At 38.4% G+C, this 22084-nt stretch overlaps 1 protein-coding gene, 1 long non-coding RNA gene and 1 pseudogene across 5 annotated transcripts in view; 1 reads left to right on the top strand and 2 right to left on the bottom strand.

Annotated features, from left to right (window-relative positions):
• The first annotated feature begins 3843 nt into the window (after window positions 1-3843).
• LOC149034781 (supervillin-like) overlaps window positions 3844-22084 on the top strand; it is a 74398-nt gene continuing 56157 nt past the window's right edge. For 2 of the 4 annotated variants that reach the window (XM_089194345.1, XM_089194347.1), the window contains exon 1: window positions 3844-4092. The gene's annotated coding sequence lies outside the window, so the exon portion shown is untranslated. Of the gene's footprint in view, window positions 4093-5215; window positions 5297-22084 lie in introns of those variants that run through there. The other 2 variants (XM_089194350.1, XM_089194352.1) reach the window with 2 other exon arrangements.
• LOC149034782 (uncharacterized) lies at window positions 8096-9681 on the bottom strand. Its single transcript, XR_016183102.1, has 2 exons — window positions 8661-9681; window positions 8096-8401 (listed from the first exon to the last, which is right to left on the bottom strand). It is a non-coding gene; the product is annotated as an uncharacterized LOC149034782 (long non-coding RNA).
• On the bottom strand, window positions 17942-18390 carry LOC149034783 (uncharacterized; annotated as a pseudogene).

Consider the following 22084-nt stretch of genomic DNA (forward strand, 5'->3'; position numbering starts at 1 on the left):
ATGACTTTCAGACGGACGAAAATATCCCGTCACTTCACCTTGAGAGAAAAAAAAACTTAACTTATCTGAACTCAAACCACAGGCAGCCCAAGCTCCAGCCGTGAGATGATTATCTTGCGAAATAAGATTCAAGGTGATTTTTTCGGATTTTCTTTATCTGGCGGTGACATACCTGAGTATTTTTAGGAGCTTTGCCGTATTTTGACTTCCCCCACAGGCTCGTCGAATTCAAACAAGGAGTCAAAATACTAGGGAATACTACACACCAATGAATAGTCTACTAGGTTATTTATGATCCAAGTGCTTTTTTTTTTCCCGCCAAGTCTTTCTGCTCATTTCTCATAAGGCGAGAAAAGCAAAGTGGATAGAGAAGCGCAGCGTGCGCAGCCAGCCTGTTAAACGGATTTTTTTACAGAACAAAATAACCAACTGTACACATGTGGTATATACATATTTTCGCGTTATTTGAACTCTACCTTGTGCAGTTGGATTATAAAATCAAATTATCTCGTTGTACCCCTCACCGATGCAGCACCACAATTTCCTTAGAAACTAAACCCATTTATTCATACGTTGTTAATTACAATGCCTGCAGCTGGTGCGAGGCCAAAAGCAACCAAAATATACTTAATAGACTGCGCTTGGAGTAGAAATCTCCCAAAAACTTAGCATACTTCGTATACACATACCTTAACATTACTGAATACTTCTCGAGCGCTTCACATAACATTATTCTCTCACTTTCATACGATTTAATTAGCTATACTTTATGTAATTACTTTTATTATTTTGACATTTTTTCTCAGTATTTTTACATGTTTCCTTGTTACCCTAAACGCTTAACTTATGAAGTAAGTCTTAGAAACACAATCCACAAGCATTCCTCATGTTCGAAATGAGAGAAAACGAGTAGCTCCTAGGACGAGAGTGGGCACCCTGTGATTTTTCTTTCCTTCCAAAGTAATGCGGTTGCAAAGGATGTTCCTATCGTCATTGAAAAGCCTTTCCCAAAAGAAACTTATTCCCCAACTACGCTCCCTGACACAAATAAAACACAATTCGCTTTTCGGCACAGAGAGAAGTTTATTAAGAATACGAACGAAAAGTAAACAACAGCCAATGATGTGCTGAGTAAACCTCTCTGCCACCCTATGACATCACGTAAAATCACCGAGGGTGGTAGGGTAGGTGGGAAGAAAAACAAAACAGTACAATACAAAATATCTGGCGTTGGCTTGAGGTGAAAAATGACGTGAAATGAAACACAAAACTCCTGAAGCCTGATACTAGAGGGCGTGTGTTGCGTGTGAATTAAAGTCCTTTACCCTGCAACTTACCGGATTTGTTCTCGATTGCTCGAGCTCAACTCCTTGGCTGCACTTTGTCTATAGCCGATTGGTTTGCCTCCGGCCAATTGAGATTTTTAAACTCTACGTTTACCTGCATTGTTTATTGACAATTTGTGTCAGTGGACAAGAAGAGCCACCTCGTAGAATGTTTTACGGATCAGGTAAAATGAACCATGATATCCAAAGTGAAATACTTTCTAGAAACCTTTCCAGTTTTTGGAAGCTACGTACTCACTCCCAGCATCTGAAAATGGATGTTCATAACTGGTGCCCTGTATGTATTTCCATGCTTTTTGATATCGACAATTTGTTGTGATATCAAAGCTTCAATCCAGTTTAGTCACTTTTTGTCTTTTCATTGCCTGTCCTTCAAACTGTGTAATGAACTTGTGGCCAAAATTTACTTAATGGTCACTTCTTGTTGTCAAAGGTTTAATATCATCTCTTTTCTATCATTCACGGGTCGGATGAGCGAAGCTTACTTTTGGCGAGGAACGATCGTTAATTTATAGCCAAGTGGTTTCATGCTACGTACCAAGCAGAACTTAGCACTCATATGTTTCCCTCATTTTCATAAGTTCGCAAGCAAACTAAGCATCAACTACAAAGCAGCTTGCTTGAAGACTTGGCTTTCTTGCGGGAGGACGCGCTCTTTTCATCATTTCCAGAAAAGCTCCCGATCTTTCTCTCATTCTTCTCTCTAGAACCCTTCATTTGCGAGAAGTCTGTGTTAAATTTTCGCAGTCAGTGGTCAGCGCGTCGTGGTGGCCAGATTAACCGACAGCCCTACACTGGTTTACATGCGGAACGATGCACCCCTTTATTTTTCCTGATAAGCTCCCGATCTTTCTCAGTCTCGTTTCTTGGACTTGTCTGTTGCTTTTGCAATCGCTTTGAGTAAATTAGAGCCTGAGGTAGTCAATGGGCGAACGTTTATTAAAATCTGTCAATAACCTCCTCTCCAGCAGTCTGCACACTCGGGCATTTTCCCGCGCTTTCCTGAACCAGAGCAAAGGCGCCTGAAAACGAGGCAGAAGTTACGTATACTTGCTAATCTGTTGATTGTTTTATTATCTGGTTTGTTACGTCATCACGACGCGCGAAAATTACAACCTGTCATTATAACTTTCCGTTGGTTGGAGTTAGGCACTTCATAAGTCATTCGGAGGAAAATTCAAGAAAGTGATGGAAGCAATCAAAGAGATGAGCCCTGTAGACGTGAGTACTATTCGTTGTTCATTTTTTTGTACTTAGGGTGGTTAAAATAAGATCCTAGCTTTATTTCGTAGGACACATTCGGAACTTGTCGTGTGCCAGGCCTTTGGGCTCCTGCATACATAAAGTTGATTTGTCTTTAACTGAGAAGAAAAAGAAGTGTTGGAAGAGGAAGCCAAGAGACAAAGCGTAGGAAATGAAAGACCAGATGTAAACGCAAGGAAATTTGACGCCAAGAATAAATAGCTGAATAATGGAAAAGGGTTAGCTAAAAGTAATATATAATAATGTATAATAGATAAAATCAGCATTTTGCACGGTGTTTGTAATGTTACTTTTGCGATCACTTAGCTTCTCATTGAACAAATTCTATGCATCACGCAAATGTTTTCATTACTGTTTTTCGATTGGACTCATATCCCCAAAACTCAAGTGAAAAGTGACACCGTTTGAAATGAACACGGAGCATGGAAAAAAAACGGAGCTGGAGACCAAAAAAACTCCATAGGGCGAGCACCAAGGCAAGCGCAAGGAAATCCTATTCTTACTTATTGACAGCTACAGCCAACTAATAAACATAAACGTCTGCGAAATCAAGATGCGCAGGTCTTAGATAACCAAATTGCGTCTTTTGTACGAATAAAACAACAACAACCATGGCAACAACAACAACAACAAATACAACAGTCTTAGAGATCGACGGAATAGCACCGCTCCGGATGGCCTTGTTAGTAGTCCAAAATGGCGCATGGTCAGAACAAATCTGACTAGGTTTCGATCTTTCAGCGTTTTGTGTGGTTAAGAACCATAAGAATTCGGAAAGATTTTGTCGCGGCAAGTGTATCTTTTCACGCGTGAAATGAGAATAAAATGCGCGCGCTTCATTCATGAGCAGAGTTGTAAAAAATCTCGGGCTGCAAATGGAAAGGATACCAGGTAAGTTCAGACAAGGGATAAGCAGAAAACGAACTATTTTCAAGACAACATAGCACTATGGAAAACATTGCAAGATGGAATATCTGAACAAGGTTTTTTTCCTATTCGTGCAATAGTGCGGTATTTTTGCGCGCGCTTACAGGCTGGAGACTTATTTACTAGCGAGGTTTCGTTTATACTGAATTGCTAATCTCAGTCGTCATTATTTTTGTTTGAACTAACTTTTTCAACATTTGGGGATGATCGCCACCCTTTGCTGAAAAGGAATCTTCTCAAGAAAAGTGTCAGGGCACAGCGTGGATCCTGGTTACGAGTCAAAACACTGTCTTTACAGGGGAGGGGCAGGGAATAAATTTATGGCTAAATCAGGGCGAACTTTTCTAACGATCCCAATCGATCGTTTGGCAGACGTTATGAAAGGAGAGTATTAGAGAGTATTGGACAGAGTATCTCTGTCCAAAAACGTGAAGGAGAACTCTAAGTGATCGATAGAGAGGAAAGCAATCTTCAGCTGCTCGTTCGTTTTCTTCAAACGTTCTCTTTAGTATGGCGGCCGTTTCTTTGTCGAATTGCTTGACACTCAATTTATATGGTGAGGGTCTTATTGTCATAGAAATGCAATAATCTACCTTCTTTAAGAAAGAGCGCAGTTGGATTATTTTACACATTGCAATGGCGCACGTTTTAGCTTATTTTCAACATTTCCCAATTTGAAACTAACTAACCTTGTCTAAAGTGCACTAGATTCTCCTTATTTTCAAACCCTGTTTATCAAATCTCTTTGAGTCCACTATGCATGAACCTATAAGGATTTACCAGCTTTTGGTTTACCAGTCTGTATATTGTGACAGAACTCTAAAGAATTAAGATTTAGTGTGTGTATCATACATGAACTACTTGAACCTCTAAAGGAATCAAGACCAGGGTAATAGTTTCTACTTTACTTTTCTAAAGTGACTTTTCTCCTTTTAAATATGTAAAAAAAATTTAATTTTTTTCATTTTAAACCTGATGCATTAGCTGCCTTAAAGCTAGGAGCCTATTAAGTACCAGGTTCTTGAGTTTAAATATAGAATTATGTATGCACCGGCTGGCTTCAAATGGGGTTTCAAATAAGTGTAGTGCATGCTGTGCTTCAGGAACAATTTGTATCAAAAGAATCAATCATAACATGCAAATGCCTTTTTTAATGAATCATTGTCATTAATATTATAACAGCAAATAGGAAGTTTATTTATACTTTTCTCTTTTACAGTTTTTCAGCTAAGAAATGTAATGATTTATTACTTTCAGAATGCTACTCCCAGTTCTAGGGAGTCAATGAAAATCGGAGAACAGCAGCTCGACCTTTACATTGGGAGCATAATAGAAGCAGCCGCATCAAGCTTGCAGGACATTGTTGTAAGGGTATCAAGCAACACTAAACAGTCAGAGAAAGAGTTTGGTAATAGAAGTGCATCATCTTTAAATGTGTGTGGAATCTTGACATCATCCTATAGTGAAGTGACACCAAGTGAGAGTCTTACTGCAGTCTGTGAGCCTGAGGGAAGAACTCCAGTCCATGTCCCCAGTCAAGAAGGTAATTACTGCTGTTTCATGAGTATGCTCCATTGCAATAAGTTCAGCCATGTTTGCCATTGGCCTTTTGTAACCCAGGTGGAATATTATCCCAATCTGTTCTTACTTAGGATAGTTAACTTTTTGTTTTAATGCAGTCTTTGAGCCTGGAGGAGGAACTCCAATCCCAGCTCAGAAATACAAGGCCTCCCCAGCAATCAATGCCCCCAGTCAAGAAGGTAATTACTGCTGTTTAATGAGTATGTTTTATTGCAAGTAGTTCAGCCAAGGGCTGCAGTTAGCCTTTCGTATATTCCAGTTGGAATATTCTTTCAATCTGTTATTACTTAAAATAGTTAACTTTTGTAAAATTTGCCAGTGTTTTAACTCTTTAACTTAAATATCTGAATATTAATTCTCCCCACTGGTTGCTACATATTTAACCCTATAAGCAAGTAGTTCAGCCTGAGCTGCCATTAGCCTTTTGTATCCCAGGTAGGATATTCTCCCAATCTATACTTACTTAGGATAGTCAACTTTTTGTCTTACTGCAGTCTTTGAGGCTGAAGGAGGAGCTCCTAATCCAGCTCAGAAATATGAGGCATCACCAGTACTTGATGCCCTCATCAATTGCTGGTGATGCCCCAAATTTCAAGGTAAAAAGTTCTACCAGATAAGTTTGGGTATTCTCACTATCTGTTTGCCAGATGATGTGTGAATATCACAGGCAGAAGTAACATGTTAAATAGGGTTAAGCTGAAGAAGGAGTCATTTGCAATTATTATGCATTTGTAGACTCAGTGTAAACCTCGCCATGAGTGAAAATTAGTTGATGTTCTATCATGGGGAGTAATCAAGGAATTTTATGTGAATGTTTAAATATCTACTAAACATAAAAATAAACATTCAAATTGTCAACCATTTGACTTGTTCATAGTGCTTGTTCAGAAGAGCTCTGACCCCCCTATTCATCAACCTCCCCAGTCCCCATCATCATCTGAGCCTAGTGGAAAGAAGATTGTAAGTAGAAAGTTCAATGGAACTTCCATTTGGTATAAAAGAACCTTTGATTTATGTAATGTTGATATATTCATTCATTAAATTTAATTGATTTTATTTTCAACTTCATTTGCCAAAAGATGATGTAAGAGTGTCCTTTGGCAAGTGGTGGCTGTTGATTTTCCTTAGGATAACTAAAAACTAAACTAAATTAAATCAAAACTAAATTATCAGTGGGCACATCAACAGTCACCCTTGGCTTATAAGAAGGAAAATGTGTAATATAGAATAAATAATGTAGACAGTTAACCTGTTTAAAAATCAAGACAGTGGTTAAGAAGTTCAATCAACATGGGCTGATCATTGATTAATGATTAAATGATTTTATTCTTGAATAGAAATCCTGCTGGTTCACAGGGCAGCAAAAGTCTTCAGCAGTTATGCCAACAACAGAGGACACTGAGAAAGGTAACTTGTAAAATGTAACTTTATTTGTGGTGAAGAAATTAAGGCAATAACATTCTATCATGCTCAGGGTTTTACTGACAGTAAGCTCTTGTATCTGATGAGTATTTTCCTATGAATGATAGATACAATACCTTAAGGTGAAAGGTTTTTTTTGATGTTAACCATTTTGTATTGCATGAGACTTCAACTGCAAGGTGTGTGAAAAGTTGTGTGATTGTCTGGGTTGAGATAATTAATGTATAATTAATTTAAGGATTTCTTCTGATTAATTAACTACAGTTGAATTAAAAAGAAAATGTCAGTATTAAACAAAAATTTTTCAAACCATGCAGACTCATAGGTTGAAGTACATCGCACTACTTTTGAACAATCTCATCTTACTTGTGATTAATATGATGTCAGCTCTTTCTTCACAAAAAGTGGTGAGTGATTGAAATTCCAAGGGCATGAGTGTTTGGTTCATGTAGTTTAAGAAAATAAGTCTTAATAGTGGTATGATAATCTTTTCTGAAAGGAGTTTTCAATATTTCTTTATTCAGATCACTGTGATGAATCAGGCAATGATGTTTTCCTTTTGAACACTGGGAAGGTACCTTTGGTATCAAAACTGTTCTGGAGGTCAAAATAAAAGACGCTTACTGACAATCTCTGCTCGTAAGTGAGAGTATTTCTTTAATTCTATGTTAATGACTAAACTACTGTTTGAATTTTTTTTTTTTTCGTTACAGCCACTTGACTCTGTAAATGGAAATAAAATACAGAAAAATGATGGTAAGGAACAAGTTGCTTGCTCTCTAAAGTACTGAAAGTAATTTGTAACTCTCCATGTTTGTTATTTACTGTTGACATGCTTTGCACAGTTGTTGTGTAATAAGTGGAGAAGTTAACTGTATTTAAAGGGCATGTAAACCCAAAAAACGTTCATTTTCTTTTCACATGGATGTTTAGTAAATATATCAAGTACACCAAAGGTACCATTCGTTTTTTCTCAAAAGTCCATTTTCACTTTGTAAAAGCTCTTCCAAATTCGAAACATTCGCCATCTTGAATGGCGCCATCTTTCCTGTGACGTCACGGGTGGATCCTCCAAAGTCTCGTTTTATAATCGCGTGAGGCACGAAGGAGTCTTTTCTACAGCCGTTGTTTGCTGGTCTCGTCATGATTTTTTTACGTACAGTTTGCTTCAATATAATCAATTTTTTCGTAATGGTGAAGCGTTGAGCCGTCCAGTTTTGTACTGATTCAAACAAAACTGGGCATACAATGCAAATATTTCCAAATGACGCAAATTTGAAGCGACAATTTGTGACATTTGTTCAAGTGAAAATAGCCGATTTCGTCGAGCCGTTCGAATGTTCTGTTGTTTGTAGCAGTCATTTTTATTCCTGGTGCTGTACCGACGATTCAGGCCTCACCAGAAGTAAATTATTCGGAAGACGAAAAACGACCCATACAGTCGGCAGACGACGAGGATTCGGAAGTGGCTGACCAAACTGAGAAAGAAGTTGAGCTCTTCAAAAGTTAAAGGTCAACAGAGAAAGTACAAAATCGATTTACATGAGAACGTTTCGTTAATTAAACAACAATAGCTTTATTGGTTCTCTAAAAACATCTTTTTTCTCATTTAATGAAAGATTATGGGGAAGTCAGTTGTTTGGGAGCCAGCGCTGAGCCCGTAAAAGACACTGACATGTCTGAACCTTTGCCTGTCGAAACACGTATCAAAGAAAGAGAATTCGTTGATATCAGTGTGTTATAACGTGATCTGGAATTTTGTCGGTTCTATACAAAGAATTCTATACAGGATCCCATAATCAACCCTTATGTTCTATAAGAAAATCCATGCCAGCCCCACTTAGTGCTTCCTTTGAGAAACCCTGCAGAGAAACAGCAGAAGAATTTGTGTCACGGTTTTCACAGCAGTGAAAATACATTCAAAGGTCAGTAGGACAATATTCATCATTTTGAGTACAACTTAAAAGATCCTGATTTCAGCTTGCAAAACTATCTTTTCAATAATGCAAATCGAAGCAAACACAAACAGGGTTGGATAATTATGAAGGCCACACAAGGAAATGCACATGATACAACTTGTTTTATCGATGGAAATGCTTCTGAGATGAAGGATATTGTTACCGCACAAGATAGCACAGCGACCCTAAAGTGTTTGCTGAGATATCCCCAACACCAACGAACAAGCTATCTGTAGGCAATTTAGCGAAATTTCCTGCCAGGAAAGAAGCGAAAAACAACTAGCTCTAGTATTGTATTATTAAATCAATGGCAGAAACAACTCAAGTAAATCGATCTCAAAATGTAACAAAACAGATGAAACAGAAAATATTTAGCTTAGTCGTTTCTGGTGTGATTATCTGTGCTTTACTGCTGCCTGTAAGCGTACTTGGCCGTCTCCAGCACCCAGAAATCGAGGCAAATTGACTGAAAACCTGGATGCTCAGTGATACAACTTATCTGGGTTTCAGGCCATTTTGCCACAATTGCCCGATTTCCGTACAACAAACACTTTCATGAGTTTTCGGCATTGGTTGACAAGTTCCACACTCGCACTTTTGATAATTTTATATAAAACACTCTCAGAAGCTCAAGTTTAAAAAAATTCTGTTGCATTCCTTTAGATTGTACCCTCGCTGTATTGCATTTTCATGTTAAATACAAATAAATCACAAAGTAAATTAAATACCAGTCTGAGTTTCCGAGACTGTCGCATCGCTGTCGACATGTTCTGTACTGTCTTCGTGCGGATCGCTTCGGTGAACCCTACGCGGCTCATATTGTCAAGGACGTGGCCCAGACTCTCCTAAAGATTCTGGATTATCCCCAGCGCTGTCATGTACTAAGCTTAAGGCATTCGAGTCGCTACCTTCTGAAAAAACATCTTCCGAACTACCGCTACTTACACGAACTCCCACACCAGTTCTACTGGGGAATATGTGTTGCGCAATATTTTGGTTCCACCGCTTACGTCACGACTTCTCGCTATTGTTTTTACCGGAAATGGAATTTCAGTTGATAATGCCGATTTTCTCCTAAAATAAGTCGAATTGGACAAAACTAATTTCAAATTCGTTTTCTACGCCACTTGTTACATAGTATAAGAAAAACATGTATTTTTGGGTTTACATGCCCTTTAAAATATTAAATCACTTTAAACTGCATTGAAAGCTATTACTTTTATAGTTATAAAAGTGTCAAAGGTAACCCCTTGGAGAACCTTCCCTGGTTCTGTGTTAAAGAGGTGTCCACTAAATAGAGGTTAATGTATCAGGAAATGCGGGAAGAACAGTATGAAACTAAATGATGCAAGTTTCAGCCAGTTGAAGGTTCTTACTTTTTTTGTTGTGGTGCTAATGGTGTCTCAGTCAATTGCCAACTGAGTATTTAAGCACTAGTTGTGCTTGTCGATTACAGTATATGACTTTCCCTAAATGTTTTTTATCAGTGGAGCTAAAAGAAAAAGTTGGTGAGGCCATGCTTTAAAAAAATGAAAGGAAGGCCTTAAAAGGTTACTCAGATCTTTATAAAAATGGAGGGTTATTTTATTGGCAGTTACATGTAAAGATAGGTTGCCAGGGCCACTTACCAGGAGTAGGTTTATAAGTTAAAAATACTACATTTGAGGTCAAATTTTACACAGACATTATTCAGGTATTATGGAAATTTAAAAGCACATTCTTGTCTCATTCATAAGTGATGCTACATACTCCACAGGTGTCAATTTATTAAATTTTTATGTTCAAAAAATTACTGTTGGCCTTGATATTTCCAACATCATGTAACATTTAACATTATATAACATTACATATCATTGTTTCCAACAAACAATTAAATTTTTTAGTATTGATCTGAGTAATTAAAAACATTATTGTCTTGTTTCCAAGGTTTCCAAGGAAAGTTTCTTGACTTCATGCCTGGGTCCTTATGTACATTATTCAGTTTTTATGGAAAATAACAGTTAACTTGAGCAGGAAAACTCCAATCAGCCTAGAAAGGCTAGAAAATAATTGTGCTTAGAAATAACAGTTACCTCCAGCTGGAAAACAGAAAAGACAGAACAGCTCACAGGGGCTGGAAAATACAAGTAAGTACTGGAAAAGAATAATTATTTATTCCCTGCTGGTAATCTCAGAACAGCTGTGTGGGGCTTGAAATTAACAGTACTGGAATACAACAGTTGCCTCCTACTGAGAAACTGAGAACAGCTGAGAGGGGCTGGAAAATAACAGTGCTGGAATACAAGAGTTATCCACTGCTGGAATTCAGAAACAGGAAACTTTGAAATACTATCATGCTACAATACACTGAGCATGCAAAAATATTTTCCATTGCCTCAATTCCAGTTACTTGTAGAGAGGTCATCACAGAACCATTAAATAGGATCTGTTTTTCCAGTGATGTACAGTTTGCAATACATTAATGAAAGAAAAAATCTTAACCCTTTAACCCCTGAGAGTGACCAGCTTCTAATTTCTCCATACAATATCACCCCTGAATCAAGCATTAAAGTTACAAGAATCAAGGATATGACCAACAACTTATAAAGCTCTTGATTTTTAAACAAATTCTCCTCATCAGCACCTTAGGAAATGTATAGAGAACAGTATGGAGAATATGCATACTGATGTCAGAGTGTAAAGGGTTTATCAATATTTGTATGGTTAAGGTAGCAATCTTATATAGCTATTACTTATTGACAAGAACTTTATTTTATTTAGCAGATTGTAGCTTCAATAGATGCCAGAAATATGTTTATGATAAACTGGCAAATACTGTTTTGTGCATTGTGCTGGTGAAGACAGTAGTGCAAGAATAGGCAAAGATGGAATCAATAAATGTAGAACAGGAGTAAGTCCTAAAAAAAACCATGGAAGAGGTTTCTGCTGGTTTTGGTGTTGCTTTTCTTGGTAAGTATGAATCAGGGGATTTTGAGGAGGATTATGAAGATATGGAAGATGATCCCTCCTCTCCCCCTCCTCTTCCCCTTCCTCTCCCCCCTCCTCTTCCCCTTCTCTCCCTCCTCTCCTCCCTCCTCTTTCCCCTCCTCTCCACCTCCTCTCCTCCCTCCTCTTCCCCCTCCTCTCCCCCTCCTCTTCCCCTTCCTCTCCCCCCTCCTCTTCCCCCTCCTCTCCCCCTTCTCTCCTCCCTCCTCTTCCCCATCCTCTCCTCCTCCTCTCCTCCCTCCTCTCCTCCCTCCTCTCCTCCCCCCTCTCCTCCCTCCTCTCCTCCCTCCTCTCCTCCCTCCTCTCCTCCCTCCTCTCCTCCCTCCTCTTGCCCCTCCTCTCCTCCTCCTCCTCTCCTCCTCCTATCCTCTCTCCTCTTGCCCCTCCTCTCCTCTCTCCTCTTCCCCATCCTCTCCTCCTCCTCTCCTCCCTCCTCTCCTCCCTCCTCTCCTCCCTCCTCTCCTCCTTCCTCTTGCCCTCCTCTTCTCCTCCTCTCCTCCCTCCTCTTCCCCCTCCTCTCCTCCTCCTCTCCTCCCTCCTCTTGCCCCTTCTCTCCCCCCTCTTCTTCCCTCATTAGACATTAAACAATTGGACAAAGACACAGAGTTGTCAAATGAAAACAGTATTCAAGGTAATTAATATGTTGACCATTTTCACTCTTTGTCTCTTTGATTTTGCAAAATGAGTTTTTTGCTATATTGTTCCATAACTATTCATCTATATAAACCTTTTTGTTTTTTGTTATTTGCTAAAGAAAGCATTGTTTTGCTTTTTTACAGCCAGTGGACCAGATGATAAAGATTTTGTCTTGTATGAGCTCCTCAAGCCTCCCAAAGATGCTTCTTATTAGGTATGCAGAATTTGTGAGTGATTTATGGTTTTCTTCTGTTTAAGTTTTCTCTTACTTTATTGTTATTGTTATGATTATTATTATTAAATATTATTATTATTATTGTATACTATGCAGAGATGTTCTTGTAACATGTTAAGTAGTTTAGGGGAATATCATTATTATTTTCATTATTTTATAGTATGCAGAGATGTTCTGCCATCATTATGAAATGTGGAGAGACTGGAAATGGAGGCAACTTGAGGAGAAATACTTTTTTTAATTTTAAACAAAATCTGTAAGGCAAGCTATTTGGCACAGTGTAATACTAATAATTAACCCTTTCACTCCCAAGATCTAATTAGTAATTCTCTTCACTATCTGCCACACAATTCTTATGATGTTAGTTCAGAGAATTTGGTATTGGATCAACTAATAATCCTGTAATTGATTTTCTTCTCTATTCTCATCACCTGCCTGCTTGATATTGTATTGATATTGTAAGGAGAAATTCTGTCTTGGTCACTTGTGGGAGTGAAAGGGTTAAACACCTAATGGGTCATGTGTTCACTTGAACAGTTTTGACTGGGTTTTGAAGCATGCTTAATTCAAGTTATATCCAAAATTCCCCTGCTCCAAATTGTGAATAGTACCTAGACATGGCCATCAACATGTTAAGTATGTTCACACCAGACCCATGAATTTGTCTACAAAACCTCCTTTGGAATTGTTAGAGTTTCACATCAAGTGCATTTCCAGAGCAGTAACATGTTAAAAAAAACACAAACATTTGAATTGCAAAGAATTTGTTTAAAACCTTGACATTTACAGCAACCCATATAAAAAAGAAATCTTACCAACAATTACAAATGAATGGGTGAATAAAATAGCCTTGACTCCTCAATCTGGTGTCAACTGCTTTATTTTATTCCAAAGTATATAAGGGCAAATTGGAAGGACAGAAAGAGTTACTTTCTATAATCAGTGAAATAGTATTGAACAATTAGAGCCAAATAGTTGCAAGTAAATAAAAGATAGAATGGATTTATTGTATATTAGTGCACTGTGGTCTACTTTATATTTCACAAATTCCAAAAAATCACTATTTCACCTGAAGTTATTTGCTTGAATTATTTGTACTGAAGATGTTGACCATAGAAGTGTTGCATGCTCAAGTACAACTGGAGGAGTTCTTTTTTTTTTTTTTTTTTTACTATCCATTTTTTTTCGTTACATGAGCAATTTAGGCTTGAATTTTGAGTGAGATTAATTATGGTTTGCTAGTGCACCTGGTAATTAGAAAAAATATTTAACACCAATCACTCCTGCCTGAATGACACAAAAAAGTGTTAATTTGTTCCATACACCTACTTATCAAGAGAATTTGTCAACAAAGGACATCATACAGTAGCAGGATAAAGGTAACCAAAATTTATATGAAACATTTAAAAAGGAACAACTAGAGTGATTTTAATGAACCCATGAAACAGTATGTGAACAAACCTGTATGACACCAGCACGCATGTTTGATTGTTGGATCACCCCGTATTGTGTATGGAAAACATGACATAAACCAAAAATGTTTGTAATGCATAGTAGTTTATGACCAATTTCACTGGTTGGATAAAATCACTCTTTATCTTCATCTACAATATCTTGTTGAGAAATAAACTGTGACAAAGCTTTGACTTAGCATTAGCATGAATAATAGTTATTGCTCAATTGTCGTTCGTGATGCATGTTAATAATGACAAGAAAGTAATGCTTGTTAATGTTGTCTGTTAAAAATTTGATTAAATCTGAATAACCTGAGTTTGGTTTTCTTTTCTTTTCTCGTATAAGCATCCCACTTTTTGGTTAGATGTCTATCTTGAATGAGATCCTTTTGAAATGGCTTCTTTTGCACTCAACCCTTCAATTATTCTGTTGCGATGTTTTATCTAACGGTGCATAGTACCCGTAGGCCTCTGCGTAGATGTTCACTTTGCTTGTCAAGCAAAGATAAATCAATAGTTTGCCGTCGATATATGCACATGCATCTGCGTATTCAGCGACTTCTGGGAAAATTTCCCATTGCCTGAAAACATTTTTAACGCTAAATTGACTTAAATTCCAAGGGTGTGGGTAATATATGCAGACCCTTCTCAACAATCAGAACATCACAGTGGTGAAACATAACACCAAAACTTGTAGATTGATCAATATTTTATAGGGAAGGCTACATTCTCTTTTCCAGCTAATAATCTACATGGAGAAATTTCTCAGTTCTGATTGGTTAAGATAAATGCAGTTTTCAGGTAATTCAGTGCAGAAGAGGGTTAATTCATTGCAAAGAAAGAAACAAATCAAACATTCTCATTGGTCAATAATTAAAGAAACTCGCAGATAGCCAATCAAATGCGAGCCTTGGATGTCGCAACAAAATTTGAAAATTTGCGAGCGAAACAATGGCCGGCGTTTTAAGTAGGTTTTCTTTCGCCACCGCAGCTGATAAACAGCTTAAACAACGAAAATACTGTAAAAAGCACTGGTTTTTGGTTGTCGGTTTGGAAAAAGTGGTGTTTAGAGAAGGGAATTGCCGAGGAAATCGAAAATTACGAACCGACCCAGCTTAACACTTTGTTCGAGCGATCCAACGCCGAAATTAAAAACAAACATGGTAAAACCTCGGAAACGACGATTCCATTTCATCGAAAGTGATTCGGACATAGACTGAACAATTCCTTGAACTGTTTAGCCGGACTTTGAACGTTTTTGCACCTTTGAGATGTGAAGATATCATTACATACTATTGTCTTGATCGTACGCGGTTGTTTTGACCGAACGCTCGGTTTGAATAAATTATTTTTGCGCTTGATGTGCGCGCTTTGCTTATGTTTAATTACGATAAGCCATCTCGTATTTTTCTGAAAACAGGCTAAATTGTGTCCATTCATCTTAAAATTGGAATAAAATATAACTCGGGACATCCCTGATTTTCCGTTTTTTTCTAATTAATTCCAGAAAAACGGGTTAAATTCTGAGAATTCATCCCAAAAGTGGAATAAATTTTAAGTTTCCATATCCGATCTTAAACCCGATCCTCTATTTTTATTTCAATGAATTCCAGAAAAACTGACGGGGTAAGTTATGAGAATTCATACCGTAAGTGGAACATATCCTAAGTTGTCATATCCAATCTTCTTTACCCCGATTTTCCATTTCCTAATGAATTCATTCCAGAAAAAGAGGGTAAACTCTGAGAATTCATGCTACAAGTGGATAATACCCGAAGTTTCCAAATGCCATCTTTGCTCTTATTTTCCATTTTTTAATGAATTCCAGAGAACCGAGGTAAATTCTTAGAATTCATCCCACAAGTGGAATATAACCTACGTTGTCGTGTCAAATATTTCCTGATTTTCCTTTTTTTATTTTCCTTTTTAAATGAATTAAATTCAGAAAAACAGGGTAAAATCTGAGAATTCATGCGACAAGTGGATAATACCCGTGGTTCCCATATGCCATATCTATACCCCCGATTTTCCATTTCTTTTTTTCAGCAGTGAATTCTACGATTAGCGCGAATCGTTAGCCCCCCAAAATAAAGCAGTACGCAATAACTTAATATGTATTTAGGTGTTTTTTATGACACCCGCTTTCAGTTATTATTATAAAATAATTCGAATAGTACGCGCGCTCTGATTGGCCATAAAACCATTTTACATGAGCGTATGTAAACACAGTTTTCGTTCCTCTTTCATTAGTTATTTTATAAAAGAAATGTAAAATGGTTTCCGCGTTTACATTGCCTGAAGTAAACACTTGGGAGGTTGGGAGAACACTCGATAAGCTGGAAACCACTCTGCTTCACGACGTGGTTTCGCACGCTTATCTCGTGTTCTCCCATGCAACCTCCCGCGTGTTTATATCACGCTATGTAAACACGGTAACCATTTTACATTTCTTCATTAACTTCCATGGAAATTCAAAACTTAAGCACACCAACGTGCTATATAATATACTGTTCCTCTTTAACTGTAATCACTCCGTAAAGAAGTCTCAATTAAAGACGAAACGCGTCCGAGATAAATGAGAAACTTACAACTACAAGAAGTGTTTCTTTGTGCGGCTGGCCTGTCTTAGTTAAAAAATAAAAGATAGGAAAAATTACAAATTTTAAGAAAAGTGTTTTGGTGAATTCTAGAAAAGCGGGGTAAATTCTGAGAATTCGTCCTACAAGTGGGATAGATCCTTGGGTGCCAAATGCAATCTTTAACCCGATTTTCCATTTTTTTTGCAATGAATTCTAGAAAAACGGGATGAATTTTGAGAATTCGGCCCGCAAGTGGCTAACACACTAAGTTCCCATATGCCATCTTCACCCCGATTTTCCATTTGATCAGTGAATTTTAGAAAAACGAGGTAAATTCTGAGAATTCATGCTACAAGTGGCTAATAGAGGGTCTGAATGGGGGTACTTCGATAACACTAAACACTTATTTTTTTAGCTATATAACATTAAACAGTTAATTTTTAGCCATTTTAACATTAACATTAAAAAATTCTGTGAAACATTATTTTTTTCCCATAAACAAACAAACTACGCCATAAAAGGAGAAATATCTATGTTGGGCCTAGGTTTATTGCATCGAAGAAGTTTTTTTGGCCATTTTCCAACAGTTCGGGATTATTTCAAGACTTCCGAAGACTGAGAAAGATATCCGAAAGCTGCCGAAGATGTCCGAAAGCTGTCGAATATGTCTGAAGGCTGCCGAAGATGTCCAACACTGCCGAAGATGTCCAAAGACTGCCGAAGATGTCCACTGAGACTGCCAAAGATGTCCACAGACTTATGACCGACGATATTTGAAGACTACCGCAGATTTGGCTTCTATAACTCATAACAGTTCTATTCTTTAGCGCTTTTACAGCGAGGATACACCAACCGTGACCACTTAAAGAGAATATATCAGTAACAAATCAGATTACGATATTCAAATCAAACGCCAATGGGATAGAACATCGAAATAAAAAGTAACATTAAGCAAATTTACGGATTGTCATCTTTTGTATGAATACCTCAATATAATTGGTTAGCTTTGTGAGATGGTCCCAGTTAGGGTATCCACACTGTAAACAAAAAGAGAAAATTACAAGGAAAATGAAAGCTAACATAAATTAGTGTTTAAATTTGACTAGTAATGAATGCAATAACAAAATATTTCTTTTACCAATAAGATCGGCTACATTACTCACAATGTATAATGGTCAACAAAAATAACAGACATGTCACTCCATCCTGGCCAAAAACATTTAATCATATTCCATACCTGAATAGTCCTGATTGTCCTGATAGTCCCAATTTTTTCTAGAGTTCAAGGCGGAAATGAGCGCGGGTGGTGCGACCAAATCTGCTGAACGTTATGTCTGTATCATTGTCCGCATCGCTCTCCGAGTCGGTGTCGAATTCATCCTCTTGCTCGAGCAGGTCTGTCACGCCACCAACTGCGACAACTCCGAGCATGCTTTTGTCAACAAAGGTGATTCTCGGTACTTCGTTTGTAGCTCGTGGAATATTTGTATCTTGGTCGACTCGTTCTTTATTGCCTGTCCCTGGATCGTCTTGAACATCCTCTTGGAATGTTACTCTAGTACACGATGACGTACTGGAATATACAGCCAGCGGCAGGGCTCCCGCTTTGTCTTACCGTCCTTTGCCTGACAGGTCGATACCTGTTAACCAGTTCCTTCATGAATGCCTCAATGTTGGAATCAACGTTACCAGCTGGAGGAGGTTTCATCAAATCTACGTCCCGTAACTCCACACCGGATTTGGGCACTGGATAATAAGACTTCCAAATACTTGAGCATACTGAAGAGCAGTGAAAGTCTCGTTTTTGAAGTGGGAGACTGCATGAAGGTTCTCCACCTGAGTTGTTAACAGCGTACACAGGTCAATGTCACCAAGATAGTCCTCGTTTACATTCTTAACGTTATCTCGTAGCTGTTCCGTATCTCGTTCGAGAAGTACCAATGACTCCTGTGTTTTGCTGGAAACAGTTCCTTCAGGGCCATCTGTTGCTGCCGTTTCTTTCATCTTATAGTACTGCCTTACTTCAGCGACTGTGTTTTTAATATAAGCATTTACAGATGAAACATTGCATACAGCATCTTGAAGAGATAATTGGACCGCGTCGATCGTACGTGCACCAATTCCAAAACTATCATGAAGACATCCGACGTTGCGAAGAAAGGACACTGTGCCAGTAAGCCCCGAAACTAGTCTGATTGTTCTAGCAGCTATATCAGGAAAAAAATAGTGTTCTGCAAGGAACAGATTGCATGAACTTATGTAAATGAGCAGCTTTCTTCAGTTCCATCAGCGGTTCCTTCATGGCCAGTACCCAACAAGGTCTTGACTGTTGCACTTAAGGGATTAAAGGTCTTACCCTTGTGATCTTTGTTTTCGGTGAAAACGATGCTGCCCTCATAACCATACAGCCTCTTGATTTCCTTGCGAGAATCTGAAGAATTCCGCAAGAGTCGCTAAACATTGACAGAATCGAGGTTACAACCATATAACCCTCCAGCTGCACTAGTTGCAGCCAAGTATGCTGATTGCCGCAGAACATTAAGAGATTCAACACTTGTCACGTCATTGGGGTAGTTTATCTGTCTCAGCCTACTACCGATGATAGCCACTCCATTGTACTCTAATTCCAGCTGCATTATGCTCCTCTGCTCATCATCTGCACACAAGAGGATATCCTTACATGCCGCTCAGATGGAAGTTAGTTTACTTAAAGGTGGGTTAATCTGGACAATTTCTTTATTCTCGACTTGTGCAGCTAAAGATCTCAGATGTGTCGTCAACCGCTTCCGTAGAACTGTACCTGTACCCTCAAGTGACAAGCCGATACGACTAAGCTGCGAAAGCAAATCAGCTCGCGATTTTAGGTGTTCGGGTTTTATAAGTACTTCTCTTTTCAATTCAATGAAACCGATTGCTGATGAGCCTCTCTCTGCAACAAAGACTACGCCATTGGTAAAGCATAGGTCCCGCGCATCCTTGAATACTTCCTTTCGAACATTTACATCGACTGGTTGGTGTAAACGCAGTTCTACGAGGCGAGACTCTCGAGAGTCGAAATCGTAGTCTAACACCAGTACTTTGCCTTGGGGCCTAATTTCAAGCGCAATTGATCTTTTGCAAACACCACTTTGGATGGATTTCCAGAAGTGATACTTTTCAGGAACTATTGTGTGGATTACCAAACGTATTCCCTTAAGTACATCCAGTACTGAGGGTCTAGTAAGACGCACTATCAGTTCTAAGGACAAGAGCATTTCAGCTTTAGCTCATTGTTCGCGACTGATTTTCTTGATTTTCTTGCAGAATTTAAAAGAGCAGTCGATAAAATTTGAAATGCTAAAAAGACTTTGGGGTCTCCTTTCAAACACTAAACAATATTTTTTTTCAAGAACAGTAAACATTAAAAAAATGGCCAATTTAACAGTAAACACTAAAAAATATGGGCAAATAACACTAAACACTAAACCCATTAAGACCCTCCTAATACGCTAAGTTCCCATATGCCATCTTTACTCCGATTTTCCTTTTTTTTAAAACAAATTCTAGAAAAACGGAGTAAAATCTAAGAATTCATTCTCTAAATGGAATAGATCCCAAGTTACCATATCCAATCTTCAACCCGAGCCATTTTTTTTCAATGAATTCTAGAGAAACGGGATTAATTCTGCAAATTCATCCACAAGTGGCTAACACGCTAAGTTCCCATATGCCACCTTTACCCCGATTTTCCATTTGATCAGTGAATTCGAGAAAAACGGGGTAAATTCTGAGCATTCATGTTACAAGGGAACAATACCCGAAGTTCCCATATGTTATCTTTACCCAGATTTTCCTTTTTTTTTCAGTGAATTTGACAAAACATCGAATTCATCCGCAAGTAGCTAACACGCTAAGTTCCCATACGCCATCTTTACCCAGATTTTCCATTTGATCAGCGAATTCTAGAAAAACGGGGTAAATTCATCCTTTAGGTGGAATATATCCTATTGACTTGCCATAGCCATCTTTACCCCGATTTTCGATTTGATCATTGTGTGAATTTGTCGTAAACGGGGTAAATTAAGACAAATCCACCCAAAAGTGCAATAAATCCAACGATAATTTAGAAACAGTACTAAAAAAAGAACAGCTAAAATCAGCGGAACCGCAATAAAATCACATCACAATCTACTACTTCAAATTTTACGGAGGGCTCGGTGCGATATAGCAAAAACCTACAATATTCAAAATAAACAACTGAAGGCCAAACTTCTGTGATTGAAAGAAGACTTCGTGACGCAGACAAATTATCACAGCTTTGACCTCTCGGTAGATCTCACCTCCGGCAGATCAGCGAAGCGTCAAAAATATATAATTTTATGCCGACGAACCATAATCTATGATCTTCAACTATTAAAGAAAATAAAACAATTGTGATATGACGCCACATTGTGCTTTTGTCTCAGCTTGTGGGTAAAATGTTGTCAGTGGAGTCGCAAGTCGAACAATGAAGACAGTAAATAAAGCAAGACTGCAAATAAAGCGTGAACAATAAGGCATCCTTTGGTCGAAAGTCGCTTTGTTATTTACGTAGCTAGTTATTCTTCCACGTTTAGGTTATAACAACGATGCGATCACACGGCGCTAACGAAGGAACCGGATAGAACTTCAAAGAAAATAATGTGAGAGGCCAATGATCCGGTTCGCAATGATCATGCGAACAGCATGTTTTCTTGAGATCAGTTACCGGAAAATACTGGTCAAATTTTCCACTTATCCCGACCCCCCTTGAATGAGTACTTTTGCTTGAAAACATTACTACAACGAAGTCTCTTAACCAGTCCCGAGCCGCGTGTCGCTAGATAGATCACAGGATATGATTGGTCACTGTATCACATTACGTCAGAGGACATATCTGCAATAAGAGGACATAAGTGCAACGGTACAATGTGGATTGGCCTGCCGCCATCTTGAATTGGTGGACCCTGGGCGAGAGTTTGACCCATTCCCAATCAGATGATAGAAGAAGCCTTAATTTGGACATTGAGGGACTCGTTTCCAACAAAATGCACCGATTATGTGGTCGAGACTTGAAGGGAGCTCTTCCGCTTTAATTTATAACTGCTATTATGGTGAGAGGACTGAGGAGAGCGAGCACTGGCACCCTGTAGACTAGGAATCAATGGAAAGGAAAACTGAGATTTCACTAGAGATGACTTTAAGAGGACACCATCGTAAAGTGGACAAAATAAACATAATAACAACTACTCTGGGAGAGTAACGAGGTATATGAGTTGTAAGAAGCCAGACGTTGCGCGAAGATCGAGACGAATGAAAATTGAAACAGACAAGGAGATAGTCGCGTCCTATGAAGCGCGCAGAAGAATAAAGTTGAGGATAAAAGAGGTGCGCGTAAAGATGGGAATAAAGGAAAATTGCAACGAAAAAAAAGGAAGGAACCAGAGGAAGGGATGCGCAAATGTGAAAAGGTGTAAAAGCTTGTGTGAGGAAAAAGATAAAAAAAGGCGCAGACATGTAACAGTATGAACACGTCCGTTGGCGCTCAAAACCGTGTGGCAATACGGAGAACGATAGACAGTAAAAGAGATACAATCGAAGAGATGACGCGCTTTTGTTAAGTGGGCGGGAGTTTGAAACATGGAATGTTAGTACACTGTTAGCTGCACACAATTATAAACCTGGCGCGCGGGTCAAAACA

Source organism: Pocillopora damicornis, chromosome 14 (assembly GCF_964200805.1).
Source record: "Pocillopora damicornis chromosome 14, jaPocDami1.2, whole genome shotgun sequence".
Classification (NCBI taxonomy): domain Eukaryota; kingdom Metazoa; phylum Cnidaria; class Anthozoa; order Scleractinia; family Pocilloporidae; genus Pocillopora; species Pocillopora damicornis.